A 12,192-nucleotide genomic window follows, 5' to 3' on the forward strand; every position below is an offset into this window, starting at 1 on the left:
TAAGACTCACTCAAGGACTTCTGTTTTCCTTTGATAATGGCTCCAGAAAAAGGAAAAATATCCCTTTTTTTGGTTGTTTTTGAATTAATCTGTAACTTCTGCCTTACCAAAGCTTGCTTTTCCCCCTCCTCTACCCACAAGTTATTTCATAATAGGAGTCAGAAGTGCTTATGAATGCCTGTTTTTGCAGTGAAACAGCAATGTACCAATATCCTTTTGTCAGATATTCCAGCTTTAACCCCTGCACTTCTCTTCAGTTATAATCTCTAAACAATAAGCAGAGACATACCCCTTTTGGCTCCCAACATATGACTAACCAGATGTTCCTCCCAGCCAGAGCCAGTATCAAAGCTGCAGACATACAGGGTTCACAGATGGGTGTTGTATTTGATAACACCTATTATAGGCCAAATCCTGCCCATTGCCCTTCCACCGACAATTATGGATATAGCAACATGTGGGAGAACCACTGCTGTCCTGTGTGCAGGACTGCATTCAGGATGCGCACAAAAAGGATAATTTCTGCTCTGCTATTCTTTGCTAAAGAGCAAATCAAAACTAACAGATCCATGGCAAAGGCAATACACTCATAGCAATCTAGTATAGGACTCTTGGGGCCAAGAAAACACTTTTTCTGCCCCAAGGTTTTCAGAGAATTGCTGAAACTATCTTCTCCAGGGTGCATGAATTCAAAAGGCAAAATATTCTACTCCCACTTAAAACTTACACAGAACATCTAAACTGCTGGAGCTGGATGGCATTGCCCAAGCTGTGAGCCTGAAGGCATATACTGCTCAATTCCACTAAGATTATAAAGAGTTCAAAGAATTCCTTCAACATATTTTAAAATGGCAAGTTGGTTTTAAACTGAAATTCTTAGATAGTGACTTTTTTTGTCCAGGAAACTCCAAGGTAAATGTTTGGGTTTTGCTCAACATCTAAAATCTTCTGACAAAATATTTGGTAACTAGTAGTATTTCTGGGAAGAAAACACTTTCTAATTACTTCCAATATGGACATTTAGTTATACCCGGTGGTCAGAAAGTTATAAGACCACAAAACAGAGTAAAATCTTGTCTCATCTGGACTACAATTGATACAGAAGAGCTATCTGTCTGTAACACCACTCCAGCACTCTGGGCTGATAGTAAGATGGATTCTCCAAGGTACAAAGCCCTTTATTATGCCATGTAGCAGACTCACAACACTCTCCACGTTTGTGATATGACAGAGTGCCCTATAACGGAGGAAAGGAAAGAGAAGGAAGAAAGATGGCCTGAAAAACTTAGGAAGAAATCAGAGATCTTGTTTCTAGCTGGGGTATCGCTGTAAGGAAACATGGATGGTGAAAAAAAAAAGAAGAGACAAGAAGCAGCACATCGTTACACAGCTTAACCAACACTGTAAATGTTAAAGTAAAAAGAACAGGAAAAAGTAAACCTCGTGTTTTATCTGCATAAACAGTAGAACACCTCTCCCACTCTGCTGCCATGTTTTTATGAAGAGAATAATTTGACATCATTGCACTACAACAAAAAGAAGAGTACATTCTCTCAAGCAACTATTTATATAGTCTTATGTATATTAGGCTGCTGAGAAAAATTGAAGGAAACACTCATTAAACAATAAACCCTCTTTTTTATGACTTCCATCATCAACATTAGCAGCTTTACTGAACTATTTATTCAGGAAAAATAGAGAGCAATAAAAAGCCACAATTCATCCCACTTAAAGGAAAAAAAAATAGAATACATTGTTCACTTAAGGAATAATGACAAAGCAGTAGGGAGGTAATTTTCTCCACCCACTGAAAACGTTAGATCAGGAAGAATAAATCTCACCAAATACCTAATTCTGGTTCTTATCAGAAGTGCGTTTTTAACTATTTGCATGCAACTGCAGATGCATCCAAACCCTACAACATAGAAATGGCCAGGCTATAAGCCATTTTTCTGCTCCATCATGCAGTAGTCTGCCATACATTGTCAATAGCATGTTTATTAGAACTGTAGTGGTACCCAGGGAATTTATTATTATTAATATTTTACTGTAACCATAACAGAGCCTGCATTTTACAGAAGTGCTACAAGCCAAACTGCTTTAGAAGAAGAATTGGAGCTCCCAGCTGCTGTCTTCTCACAGGAGTAATATGTACTTTAACTTGCTCACTGAAGTGCTACGCTACAAGGGTGGAGAGATGCATGCAATTGAACAGCAATACTATCACAGACAGCAGATAATCAGTTAAGAGCAAATTTTACAAGGGGTTTCTTGCTGCAGAGAAGACTGTGGTTTCCAGTAAGCCACACCTCTGATGTACATTACACTGCATTTCTGTGCTTCTATGAGAAAAATTGGTCTTACCACAGGTGGATGCATGGGATAAGCATAAAGTGACTACAGTCGAATCCTATGATTCTTATAACATGGATCCCCCAACATTGCAAGCAACAGCAATTGATACTCAGCACTGAAACAGATGGTGGTTTCAAACACCTTGCCAACTGTTTGTATGCACTGAGCATCACCAGTATTTCTGATGGTTAACGTCCTTTTTCAATTTTAACACCGCTGTTTTACTTAAGCTCATGGGAGGAAGTGCAGCTTTGCTTTAGACAGGGCATTAATCTTCTCTTAAGGGTTGAGTTTTCACAGCACACACGTGGGGTGTCAAGCTCCCCTTCACACACCTGTGGTGAAGATAAATGTTAGTTGTAGATTCTGTTTCTCTCCTACCTCTCTCTGAATATATATACACACAGTAGTCATAAAATGTGATGACAGGACTATTTAAAATACAAATAAAGTTGAGCCATCAATAATGCCTTTTTTGTAAGAATGGGTAGACAGATGAAAAGATTAGTCATCCAGGGTTTGCAGAACTGTTTCCAGTGAAATGGACATTGAATGGGACAAGTTAAAAAGGAAATAGCGAAGATTTAAAACAACCTCTTCACTTCAGGGTTTATATGTTAGGAGTTGGCATGCTGTGGATACAGGAACAGAGCTGATGAGGCGAAACTAAGGTAGCTAGCTTTGTTTTTTAGTACTAGGCAACAACAGATATTGATCTGGCTGACTGTACAAGCAATCATTTCCCATCCCCAGCACAACTAATTATCTTACACGGTTGCAGGGTGCCAAGCCATATTATTTAATGGCCAGAATACTAGAAAAAACAGGAACCTCAATGTCTGCTATTCCATCCAGAAGATATAAATTTTGTGCATTCAGACCTTACAGCAATTAAAGAAGGTGGAAGTCCCAAAGATTTTGTAAGGACCTGATTTTTCATTCTTAGCTATAAACAGAGGCACTGCCAAGTCCACCACTAAACCGTGTCCCAAGCACCACATCTACACATCTTTTAAATCCCTCTAGGGACGGTGACTCCACCACTGCCCTGGGCAGCCTCTTCTAATGCTTGACAACCGTTTTAGGGAAAACATTTTTCCTAATATCCAATCTAAACCTCCCCTGGTGCAGCTTGAGGCTGTTTCCTCTTATTCTATTGCTTTTTACTTGGGAGAAAAGACTGACCCCACCTCAACTACAACCTCCTTGCAGGCAGCTGTAGAGAGCGATAAGGTCTCCCCTGAGCCTTCTCCAGACTAAATGCCCCCAGGTCCCTGAGCCATTCCCCATCACACTTGTGCTCCAGACCCTGCACCAGCTCCATCGCCCTTCTCTGTCCCCGCTCCACCACTTCAATGTCTCTTTTGTAGTGAGGGTCCCAGAACTGAACACAGGATTCAAGGTGCGACCTCACCAGTATCAAACATTTAAGTTTCTACTCATACATTTTCTACCAGCTTTGATGTTTTGTAACAGATTTTTTTTCTTTAATAATTTCTTTTAAATTCTATCACTTATGCCTGGATTTTTAAGATGAGTAAACCCAAATTGCTTAAAACCTAAATGCCAAATTGAAGCATCTAAGACAATGACCAGAACAGAACATTGCGGTTCTGAGAACAGTCACATATCCTGACAATGAAATGTTGCAGAGGGGGAGAAAAAAAAACTAAACCCAACAACAAAATGCAGAAGATGAAGCATAATGGGATAAAAAAAAGGAAAACAAAGAAATGAAATGTTTGTATTAAAGATGGCAGAGGTTCGTGCTGTTCTTTTCCAATTTAAGTTTTTATATTCCCTTAATATTTCTTGTACCGAATCTTTTCCCTTTAGAAATTATGCTTTCAGAAACACAACTGTGACATTGCATGTTTGCCCCAGGTCTAACTTCCCCTTTAAAATGCAAGATACCGTGTGCAGACATCCCTGTCACCTTCTCTGATGTATGGCACAACTGTCTTCTAGCAGAGGGCATGGAGAATTTCATACACAATGTCACAGGATGTGGAGCAGTAAAGAAATAAAATCCAAGTGTTTACTCTCATGCATCACCTTTAAGTGTGAGGCCCCCCAAATTGTGCCATATTCCATGCAATTATCACTTCTACTTTTCTATTCTGCTATTATTTGATGTAATAGACAGCACTCAACTTGCTACTTGTGGTGTAACAGGTCAAGACAAGATAGGATGATGTCCCTTGCTACATAACTGCATGAAATAAAGCTTTAACTTTGGAAGCACAAGAAACCGAAATGAAAGAAGTCCTATAGTAAACACTAAGACACATGGATGTATTGTGGTACTTTACAAAGTAATGACGTGAGAGAATGTTTTAGATTTAGTTCTTTTTCCACCTTTATTTGTTAAGCCTTGGAATGGAGACAAACCTAATTATGGTACTTAATTTTGATTTTAGAAATTGATTTTCCACTCTAATTTCTGCGGGTGCATAGGAAACTCCAGTGAGTCACACAAGCAATATAACAACCATTAGGAGCCTTAGAAATAGATAAAAACTTGAAAAATGCCACTTTATTCTTGTCTTTGTCCCTAGCTCAGCACAGATTGGATCCTGCTTTACCTTTCTGCTAGAAATTTTTAAACCTCTTCATGCTACGTTAAGAAATCACAACTGAAATGGTGCATAAAACACTCAGGTGTGCCATTATGCTGCTCAGATTCTTGTATCAAATCAAAGCACAGTGTACGTGGTACACTTATGTATTCGCATGGCAAGTACTCCTACAGGAAATAATATAAACTACAAAATTTATCCTTTGGGAAGGAAAAAGAAAGAAGGAGCCACACATTGCAAGCAGTGCTTATGTGTGTCACCAATGCAATTTTGCAAGGGACTTGCCAAATATAACCATGAACAAAACTGAATTCAGTGTAGAAACACTTACATTACAGTGCTGTGCATATGACTCCCATCTTGTAGTGTTCAAGTACCTTTATTTTCTTTGTATGAATGAATAAGTCTGTGTGATGATGGAATATTATACCTCTATTTCAGAAGGGGATGAGGTAAGGCACTAAGTGGCTTGATAACAGCCATAAAGGAAATAAGAGAATCTGCATGCTGCCTGGGAGCCCGAAATCTCCTCCCTCCCAGCTGTGTGGCCACAGGGTATGCCATGGCCAAAGCCAAGCAGAGTTGGCAAGCCCTCTCTATAACTTAGTTCTGTGCTAGTCTGTCCAGAACCGGCAAGCTGTCCGAGCAGGCAAATCCATTTATATGCATTTATCTACCCACAAAGACCACAGAGATATCCTTTCCATATGATTTTTTTTTTTTAGCAGCAGTAAATGAGGCAGTCTTTAATGAGCTGTTCATCTCACAAAGAACCCCCCAAAAAAACACTGCAGGCACAAGAACGGGAATATCATCCTATCATAAACATTATGTTATTCCTGGCTGATTATAAGCTGCCTTTTCTTTCAAAGACCTCCTTAAATCTCACTTTTGCTTTATCAGCCTCAAGAGAAACATTTAAGCCAGTTTAAGCAGAATCACCACAAGTTATAGCAAGTTATCAGCGAAACACATGGATTCCTATGACCTAAGATCATTTAATAGTTTGAGGTGAATATACTTACCCCTTATCCTTATCCAATCTCTCCAGTTAACCCTCATGCACAAGAAATAAGGTTTCATATGAAGCATTAAGGAATTACAAGTAATGACATCAAATGAGATAGTTATAAACTAGCTGCATGCCACTATATCCTTGTAGGCAGTTACATGTATGTATACCTGGGTGGGCTAAGCCCATTTCTAAGCAGCAGCAGAGTTCCTGCAGCACATGCACACCAAACACTGTAATCTCAGGGGCTGGGCTGCCCTTGGTCACTCTCCCAAGCTTCTGCCAGAGCAGCAGTCCCCCACTACCAGCTGTAACTGTCTCCAGCCCTATTCTGCTGTTGGCTGGGCCATACCCCACCTGAGAAGCCCCTACTACCCTCTACCCTCCAGAGGCTTCTAACCTGCCTTTTTAATGTATGTTAAAAACATAACCCACACGTGGGGAAGAAACAAACACAACAGGTAATGACCTCTGCCAATTTCCGTTTCGATTCTTCATTTTTACCTCTGTTCTCAGCTTTCCTAAGCTGCGAGCCTCACAGCTTATGGGAAGAGGCCTTACAGTTCAACAGTTCAATGTCAGTTGGGAAGTTCAGTAATTTCAGAGACAAACCATTAAGAATATAGATGAACACTTTAGTTGCTGAACACAGATTTTTTTTTAAAAAAGCAATGTATTCTTGCCAAAATACAAAAGAGAAGAAGCATGGAGGTAAAGATGCTCTACTTAACCCCTCCAAATATCAGATGGTCTACTAGTAAGTAGACTAGCTAAACAAATCTTTACCCAGGACTGGCTGCAATTCTTGTTTCCTACAGGCAGAAACAAGAGGTCTCCATGCTTCTGAACTAGCTCACCACATTCTTGTTGCTCAACAAAACAAAGGACAGCCCAAATCATAGCGGACCAGACAACAGGTTTTCTGTCTTGATTCTGCTAAAATTCTTCTGCATGAGCTTAATTATTTTTTTCAAGCCAGCTGCTTGCTCTTAAAATGAAAAGAATAATGTTCTACCACACTGGGACAGCCTAAAGATAAAAATATTAATAAATGTGAAGCAATGTGATAGAAAGTATTAAGGAAAAAGAGAGCATCTATCCCCACACTGGTTAATACAGAACCTTACAGAACTCTGCTGAAAGGTCTGTGTGAGTCCATAACAAAACTGATTACTCAAATGCTTCATTCTAATGTGACATGTAATAAGGTGATTTTAGCAATAGCAGTAATAAATGGTGGTGTTATACCCAATTGGACCGGAAAAGGAAAAGAACTGTAAAGGAATATGAGGTCAAGGAGAAGTTATTCTTAAGCCTATAAGAAGATCTTCAGAAGTAGAAAAACCTATAGCAAATGTTAAAATATAAAGAGTAGATTTACCTGTTTAAAACACACCTCAATTCATTATCTGCTAACAAAAAGTCAGAAAAAATTTGCCACACAATGTTTTCTTAATCAATATTATTTGAGAGCAACCCCAGTCCACTTTACTCCCGTTCCTTACTACAAACATAAGAAACAGTTGTGGAGGTAAAATTTTTATTGCAAAGTATTTTGGCACTTTGAAAACCAGAGGGAGAATTGAGGCAGCATATGGCTAGTGGGATATACTTTGATAACAGACGGAGTAGAGCTGATAAAAAAAGTCCACAAAAATTGTCATAGCTTTTTTGGACAACAATAAAAAAAAAAAATCATCTTTTCAAACACTTTGAAGTTTTTAGATTTAATCTGAGTGTTTCAAGAAAACAAACTTTTTGAGCTCTCTAACCAGCAGAAAAATTTGAAAATGTTCCTTGAAATTGTCAAAATATTTATCTTTCTTTTTCCATCAAAAGTGAGAACATTTCAGCCTTCTCCAGAGCTGTCAATTCTGCTGTCTAAATTAAATTTACATTTAGCTTTCCCTCGGGATCCCAGTCAACAGGTATTTTTAAAATCTCTGTTCTGCACATCTCACTGGAAATACTTCCTTTGGATTCATGCATCTTGCAGGCAGAAAGGTTCTCCCACACTTTTCTGCAAATTGATTTCTGCCAAGCTGGGCACACCGGTTATGTTCTCACATGTCACCCAGACACCGTGAAGATGCTAGAATGAACTTCTGTGAACTTTTAGAAAAGCATCTTAAGGAGAAGTACCACCACAAAAGCAAGAACATATCTGCTTATTTTTCATGTATACTGGTAAGCACCATATTTCATGCCTAGACCTCCCAGAAGCAGAAGAAAAGTTGAACAAAGAACTGTTTCTCCACCACTCCCACAGCTAAACACATAAAAGATTGAATATACCCAGATTTTCATAACTCATCTTTGCTTTCCACATGGTGATGCACCAGAACAAGCATCTCCAAGGACTCCAGTTATTTGTTGTATGACTCTAGGAGAGCCAGCTAAATAGTGAACTGAAGCAAAAGCTCAAAAAGTCTTTCTGCTTCCAGCCGAGATAATTAAGTAATGAGCAATGTGCCAAAAGCCCATTCCCAGCATTGGAGGGCACTCTGATCTTAAGAGAAACATTCTTATTCTCTCCACTTTTGTCCTCTTTGCCATTTGGAAGTCTTGAAAGGTTCAGTGAAGATAAAAGTGATAAAAGGCCCCAGACTTCTACACCACCTTATCCTAGCAGGGTCAGGCTCCTGGATACTGCTGGTTGTCACAGCCTACCAGTCTTGCAGTTAATGATAGCAGTTTGTCTGGGTTATGGTGACTCCCAGCTCTGATGTGGATTAGATCTTTGTTACAGCAAGCCCCACATTCAATGGATAATAAGGGGAGTGCTTCCAGTCTTCCTCACACTAACCTGCCTAGCACTTCCACAGTCATAATCTTAAGGTTAAGCACATCCCACCACCAAAAGCGTGGGTTTTTTTAATACCTTCTGACATGTCTTTTTCTTGCTTGCAAGCTTTCCCTATAAAGTATGTAATAGACATCTATTGGGGTTTTTTTGCTTCTTAAAAGTAATGGATTAAGTAATACCTATTTACCTGAGAAGATACTCTGCCTATAGTAATGCTGTAGGAAGACAACAAAGAGATGGTGGATTGCAAATGCATTACACAAAAGCGTTGGGAGTTTGTTGTGATTTAATGATGAGGTAAACCATCAGCATAATCTTCCAGCCTCACATGGTTTCAGCCTGAAGCACACTAGAGGTAATCAAAAGGTATATTCCTTATTTGTTATGAGCAATAAATCACCATTAAAACTTAGAACATAACATGACAACACAAATATGCTATATGAATGCATGACCTCAGTATACTTCAGGGCAACAACTCAGTACCAAAACATGCTGTTCCTACCTATGGGATTTCCATCAGAACAAACACATGAAAGAGCACACTAATCCTTTGGCTTTCATTGCATGCTCAATGCATATCCCAAGATATATGTAATGGATATATGTTACATCTTGCGTTTCTTTGCCCATGCAAAGAGATAAGAAACACCAGACAGTACTTTACAAGTCACAATTTCAGCTGTATCTAGCACAGGGCACATAGCCTAGGTTTCAGCCTCCACAGCTGTACATTTAGGAGTGTGCAATGTACCTTGCTGAGGAAGACCTGCATTTTAAGTTGCACAAGCACTGAACATGATGTAGTGGCAGGAAAGCTACATTACAAATGTAAATTCAAGAGAATGCAAAGAAAAAAGAAAGTAATTTCAAGACATGCTGGAAATATATGTAAATAAAGTCACTGAAGTTGAAACTGGTCGAAAATTACAAGAAAGCGTGTAACCTTTGAAAGCCCAAGATAACAAAATTAATTACAAACCACTTGCAAAGTTCTAGCCTTCAGAAAGTGAGGCAATTTTCCACAATGCTTTTCCATGCATAGTGTGAGGGAGACTGCTAAAGCTGATATAAGCTGAACTACATTTAAACATCCAGTCTGTGTTCCTTATGTGTATAGATAAGGCCTAGTCAGGGCAACAAATACTGTCTTAAAATGTTACTGAATATCACTTTTAATACTTGTTTTACTTGTGTGTCCTTTTTGGGAAGGTTTTAAAATCAGGATTGTAAGTAAAATATGACTCTAAACCACCATCATAATAGATAACATTTGTTTTAAACTCAGTATGTTCCTAATGGGGATTTTGTTACCGTAAAAGTTGTAGTTGATTCATATCATGCACCAAAATTTTCCCAGTAATAATTTCAGGACGTAGACAGAGTTATACATAGGGTGAATACAGTTATATCTAGGGTGCTCTGTAGGATGCTTCAGTTCAAACAAACACCAGCCAACCCACCCCCTTCATAATACCCGAGCGTTAAATTCTCTTCTTCCACTGATTTAAATGGGAGTTTTGATTAATGAATGACATTTTTTTCTCTCTCATGACTGTGGCAAAGCCTCACTTCTGCTTCAACATATTTCAGAGGTTTAGGAACTATACAAGAATTTATAGAAAGATTGCCTAGTCACTTGGAACGGGGAGCCTGCCTGTTTCTATGTTCCAGACAGTATTGCATACAATGGCAAAAAACTAAAGCTTGCCTAAATGGTTTAGGCATTTACAACATATCTAACTATTGTCATCACCAGCCAAATGATCTACAAGTAATTCCTCAGTTGGGAAGAAAGGTCAAACCATTGGCTCCAAAAGCCGCACACGTTTGATTCATCCAACTGCATTTTCTTTAACAAGCAGAAAGCCTAAAAGACTTTGGAAAGCTACAAAAAGTAATATCTTTCACTTAATTAGGCTTCTCAATACATGTGAAAGTACTTTAGAAGTGTACCCACAGGTCAATGAAAATAAAAATCGACAACCATAAAAGCCCTGAATTCATTTATAAATAAGTACTGATTCTGGCACTTAACTCTGGTGTAATTTATCCTACACGAAGAGGAGAAGCTATGCAAGAATGAGCAATTTATCCTTTCGTCAGCTGTGATCATAGCCCATAGTATTAAATAATCTGAATGACACTGCTTTTCCCATGAGCAAGCACGTTTTTTGCTATTAAATAACTCTCCACATCTGTGTTATGATGTACATTAGTATTATTTTTAAAAACCTAAATTTGAATCCACACATACGATAGAACATTTCTGCAGAGACAACACAGATTCCATATCACATTTTTAATGCAAACTAAAGCATTATATCAACAAGATTCAAAAAGCAAGGATTCAGTAATGCGCATAACTCTAATGAGACGGCAACTGAGCAGAGCTGTTCAGCTAGCTGGCTTAACAGCTGGTCTGAATCTCTTAGGGAGGAGCATATTTTTACAAAGCATTTTATGAGGCCACACACTGAGAGCTACAGGAGTTTATTATAGAGGCAGGCAGGTTGATTAACAAATACCAATATTGCTGTGGGAATCAGAAAGGTAAGTTTATCGCCTGTCCAAGAAGCCTAGGCATTTTGTGGATTTATGCTTATTTACATGTGTGTCATTTAAGTGACTAAGAACGTCATACTCGATAAATAGCCTCATACATAATTAGGCCACATCTTTTATCAGCTTCTCAAATGCTCATCTTTGGCAGCATCCAGGAGCTAACGTATCCATCTTCAGACAAAAAGATTCAAAGAAAATGAGGATAAAATAGCTGAGCCAACACATAACAGCCATCTGTCTCCAGGACACAGTTACAGACAGTCTGCGAAGATAACTAGGGCAGTGGGAGTGGAAAGAGAGAAGTCCAAAGACTGGGGTGTGTCAGATATGCAGTTGTGAGTCACTTTATTTTCTAAGTTACTGCACGAGACAGATGTCATGACCCTTCACACAGCACTGTGGAATGAAGTGTTGGCAATATGAGATGTCAGCCTGGACAATAACTAGAATCCTTTTATTAATGCTCAAGAATACTTGAAGTTTTCCAAGAGGTACTCCTTTTCTGGATGCCACTGGTTCTGTATTCTGGGCACAGCAGTTGTAGTCTGATGCATAAGCCAGATTTTCTAATTTTTTTTTGTTTTTTTTTTTTTTAAAGGAAATCTCTATCTGGCATTCACTCAGAATATGCTTAATACTGAAACTCAAAACCTTTTCTGTATATCCATGCTGTGTAAAAAAAAAAAAAGTCAAACAGTAGACACAGTCTCAAGCTACTGTGACTTTATTTCCTTTTCCATCTCCCTGTTCTTTTCTTGACCTTCCAATTAATATTATAAATTGTTATTTTTGTTATGTTTTATGCCAGATCATTATTCTGCTACCCAATCCTAGCTGCTTCCAGCAGAATTCCACAGCAAGTTGTTGAAGAGGAT

General features: G+C 38.7%; 1 protein-coding gene across 26 annotated transcripts in view; it reads right to left on the reverse strand.

Moving 5' to 3' along the window:
* Positions 1 to 12,192, reverse strand: part of DLG2 (discs large MAGUK scaffold protein 2) — a 998,920-nt gene that overhangs the window by 495,073 nt on the left and 491,655 nt on the right. The window lies entirely within an intron of this gene.

The sequence above is a fragment of the Pezoporus flaviventris genome, unplaced genomic scaffold (genome assembly GCF_033815535.1).
Source record: "Pezoporus flaviventris isolate CSIRO_AGI_PZ_B2104156 unplaced genomic scaffold, CSIRO_AGI_Pfla_v1 ptg000025l, whole genome shotgun sequence".
Taxonomy (NCBI): Eukaryota; Metazoa; Chordata; class Aves; order Psittaciformes; family Psittacidae; genus Pezoporus; species Pezoporus flaviventris.